We start from the raw sequence: 4391 nt of genomic DNA, 5'->3' as shown, positions 1-4391 counted from the left end.
TATAACGCAACTCTCATTATGTCGATATAACGAGAAAATAAGTCGTTATAATGAGAAAACAAGAAGAAAAAAAAAATAATGCATGGCCGCTTAGAACTTCCGTAGCCATCTTCTGGTCACCTGAAACGACGAAGTCCTACAGAAGTCCACATTTTTTACCTTCTTTCGCATTACAAGAGAAAGCAGTCTTTAAAACACCCATGTGTCACTTAATGTTTTAGATATAAAACAGCCGGTAAGTTACCATAAGCCACTTTATGTTTGATAATCAGTCCATTTCTACAGGTTCGCCGTTTCTGCTGTTTCTGTTTCTCAGTTCCTGCTTCTGGATGAATGCAGAGCTATTACAAAGGTAAGACACACGCTCTTTTGTGTTGCTTTATCATATTTATCAAATACATTGAGTGATGTAGCTAGTATTTACCTATTAATTATTTGGTGAACGTCAAGTCTGACTGTTATTTAGACTATGCTGTTTGAAGACAGCAACTAATAAGTCGCTAAACACTTATTTGGGATTATTTTCAAGTCTTGATATTGTATGTTATTATTCATACGCCATTTTTTATATGATCTAGTCAATTAACCCAGCTTACAGGGAGCGTTCTCAGAACTTTGGCTAACGTTCTGGTAAGGTTCTCTTAAAGTTATGAACTAAAGTTCTTCTTGTAAGGTTAATGGAACACCTGTTCAAAGTTATCTGGTAATAATGTTCTCAAAACGTTAGCACAAAAATTGTATTGATGCATTGTTCATGGAATGATGTAAACAAAATGGTTTCTAAAACATTTCAGTTGAATTTTTATTCTGATGTCTGATAGTCTGATATTTTGAAATGTTACTTTCAGAGAACATTCAGAACTAATGTTTTAAAAACTTGTTAGCAAAACGTTCATAGAATATACTTTGTTAGCTTGGGAAATATCACAATTAATATTGAAATAGACTTCACTTTGTCTTTCAGCATTCAGGAGCCCACGCTCATCTAAGTGACTTCGGATTGAATGGAATGGCTTGGACATGTCATATGAGAACACATATTCACATATGATAGCCCGTATTTGCGTAAACAATGGCAGACGATGGAGCGGAGCTCGTGAATCAAGGGTTCGCGAATCTCGCCAAGGCATTTGATATAATTTCCCAGGCTGGTCAGGATCGATGGGTCGGCCTGACGTTCAAAATGGTCCACACACGGGCCGAGGAAATGGTGAATGCCATGTGCTTGATTCTCCTTAAAAGGATTGGAGAGGCGCACGCTAAGCTAACGGCTAACAGCGACAGCAACATTGGAAAATACTTAGCCGAAATGGTCAAAATGCACGGAGAATGTGTGAACAGTAGCCACATTGGTGGTTTTAAGTCAACAGACGCCAATATTGGTGGTTTTAAGTCAACACACGCCAATATGTTATTGGATATCGCAAGAATTTTTTACGTTTTGGTGCAGGAGAGATTGTGCGACAAGTCCTTACGAGATCAAACGTACCGCAAAGCTCTTGCTTCGAGCAGAATGGCTGGTGTGCTATCTTTAGACGTCGAGGAGGAAGTGAAGCAAGTCTGCGGGCCTGACGTTATCAATGAATCCAACACCGAACTTCCTACCGAAACCTACAATTTGACGTCGCTAGGTCGAAACAATGGCCCTCCATCATCTCCGCAATCAAGCTCACATTACAGTATCGAAATCAGCTTGCCAACTGCTACAGAATCCAATATGGAAGAATCAAAGTCGATGAGTCTACGAACACCAACAGATGGTGAAACTTCAACCAATCAAGACCAACTACGACATATTTGCGCAAAGAACCAGCTACCGACAGCGGAAGTTAATGACGCGGCAAAGTCGAAGCAGTGTCTAGACCGCAATGGAAGCTCCCAACTTGTGACATCCAAAAACACGAATCTCAATTTTTCGTCCGCCTCAAACTTTGAGCACAACCACTAAACGCTAACGATCACAAACCGACAACTCAACCTATCAGTTTTAGCTCTCCAGAACCGAGTCAAAGCGACGTAGAAGAAACGTTTTACGACTTTGTGATCCTGCATGAAGCTGAAGACGCGGACGAGGCGCAAAGACTCAAGGACAAACTTGAACGTATAATTTCTGGAGTTGGTGCAACGTTTTCCGACGACTTCGCACAACCAGGAAGGTCGACGTTGCGATGTATGGAGGACGCCATCGAGAATTTGGCGTTCACGCTGCTGCTGCTCACCCAGAACTTCATCTCCAACCACAGCGCGACCAGCGCCGATTCAGCGATCGTGAATTCGCTGGAAAACCGCCACAAAATGAACTCCGTAATTCCGCTGCTACCTCGCAAGAACTGTTTGTTGCGCAAAAGTTTTCCGTTGGTGCTTCAGACGAAGGTCCCTCTCGATAAAAGCAGAAGAATGTTCGAACACAACGCCCAAAAGGCCATCGCAACCGAAAAAGTAGCAACTCAAAAGAAGATTTGGATGATCAAACAGCATCGTAAGAAACTAGTCGAGGAACAGAGAACGCCATAAATGTGGAGCTGCGACGAGAGATGGAAAAATTTGCGCGACTGAGACAAGAAAGCGAAATGCAGCAAAATAGCATGTTTTATCCGCCATCTGTACCAATGCATCCATCTCCGTCACATGGAGCGATGCATCCGCAACACGGCGCATGGCAGCAGCAACAACCGTCGTGCATCCACATCGAGAACGCACAAAACGTTATGATCGGAAGTCACTCAACGATGAATATTGACCATGCTAAAAATTCGGCCGATGAGTTTGATTTTTAAACCTGGTGTTTTCAGTGTGTTTTCACTAAAATAGGTGTTGTGATAAATCATGTGTTTCAGGGAATGAAAACTTATTTTATCCAATCAGAGCACTCTCTACCTGTCAATCTTTTTAAATGCTCAGGTTAGTTGACATCTGGTTGGCTGATGTGTTTTTGGGGGCGGGGTTGGAAGGAGGCCTGACAATCAACCACAACTACCAACTAAAAAAGAAAAGAAAAAATAAGACATAGTGTTTCATATCATTGTAATAATTCAACATTAGGGCTGTATGTATGTTTTATGGTGGTTTATAGTTCTCTATTATTATTATTATTAATATATTTTTGTGGTACTTTGAGTCTAAGCTTAATTTCCATGTTCAACAATTCATATATTCATTATAATTAGGTTTTGCTTTAAAAATTGTAAAGTTGACACAGAAATGAAAAACGTCAACTGAAAGCAAAATGTTTATTGTGTTACTGTAAGGGAAAAAATAATAAAATCATTGTCATATGACAGCAAGGAATATGTTTACACTTTTTCCCCGTTGTATTATTTGCAATAATACAACAGTTAGTTTTCTAATGACAAAACTGATAAATTATTCTGTATTACTGTGCTTGAGGGGAAATATCTGAATACAAATTAGCTTAATTGGTGTCTGTCTTTCTCTCTATCTATAAATATGCAATTCATAATTAGTACAATTGTAATACGTGTGTGAGTGTGTGTGTGTGTGTGAGTGTGAGTGTGTGTGAGTGTGTGTGAGTGTGAGAGAGTGTGTGTGTGTGTGAGTGTGTGTGTGTGTGTGAGTGTGAGTGTGTGTGAGTGTGTGTGAGTGTGAGAGAGTGTGTGTGTGTGTGAGTGTGTGTGTGTGTGTGAGTGTGAGTGTGTGTGAGTGTGTGTGAGTGTGAGAGAGTGTGTGTGTGTGTGAGTGTGTGTGTGTGTGTGAGTGTGAGTGTGTGTGAGTGTGTGTGAGTGTGAGAGAGTGTGTGTGTGTGTGAGTGTGTGTGTGTGTGTGAGTGTGAGTGTGTGTGAGTGTGTGTGAGTGTGAGAGAGTGTGTGTGTGTGTGAGTGTGTGTGTGTGTGTGAGTGTGAGTGTGTGTGAGTGTGTGTGAGTGTGAGAGAGTGTGTGTGTGTGTGAGTGTGTGTGTGTGTGTGAGTGTGAGTGTGTGTGAGTGTGTGTGAGTGTGAGAGAGTGTGTGTGTGTGTGAGTGTGTGTGTGTGTGTGAGTGTGAGTGTGTGTGAGTGTGTGTGAGTGTGAGAGAGTGTGTGTGTGTGTGAGTGTGTGTGTGTGTGTGAGTGTGAGTGTGTGTGAGTGTGTGTGAGTGTGAGAGAGTGTGTGTGTGTGTGAGTGTGTGTGTGTGTGTGAGTGTGAGTGTGTGTGAGTGTGTGTGAGTGTGAGAGAGTGTGTGTGTGTGTGAGTGTGTGTGTGTGTGTGAGTGTGTGTGTGAGTGTGTGCGTGTGTGAGTGTGTGTGTGTGAATGAGTGTGTGTGTGAGTGTGAGCGTGAGCGTGAGCGTGTGCGAGTGCGAGTGCAAGTGTGTGTGTGTGAGTGTGAGTGTGTGTGAGCGTGAGCGTGTGCGAGTGTGTGTGTGTGAGTGTGAGTGTGTGTGAGTGTGAGTGAGTG

The 4391-nt window shown here is 42.2% G+C and overlaps 1 pseudogene; it reads left to right on the top strand.

The window, feature by feature from the left end:
* The first annotated feature begins 1060 nt into the window (after positions 1-1060).
* On the top strand, positions 1061-2921 carry LOC107561595 (TIR domain-containing adapter molecule 1-like; annotated as a pseudogene).
* The last annotated feature ends 1470 nt before the right edge of the window (positions 2922-4391 follow it).

This window comes from Sinocyclocheilus grahami, unplaced genomic scaffold, assembly GCF_001515645.1.
Source record: "Sinocyclocheilus grahami isolate Dianchi unplaced genomic scaffold, SAMN03320097.WGS_v1.1 scaffold782.1, whole genome shotgun sequence".
Lineage (NCBI taxonomy): Eukaryota > Metazoa > Chordata > Actinopteri > Cypriniformes > Cyprinidae > Sinocyclocheilus > Sinocyclocheilus grahami.
This window is presented reverse-complemented; position numbering and strand designations above follow the sequence as displayed.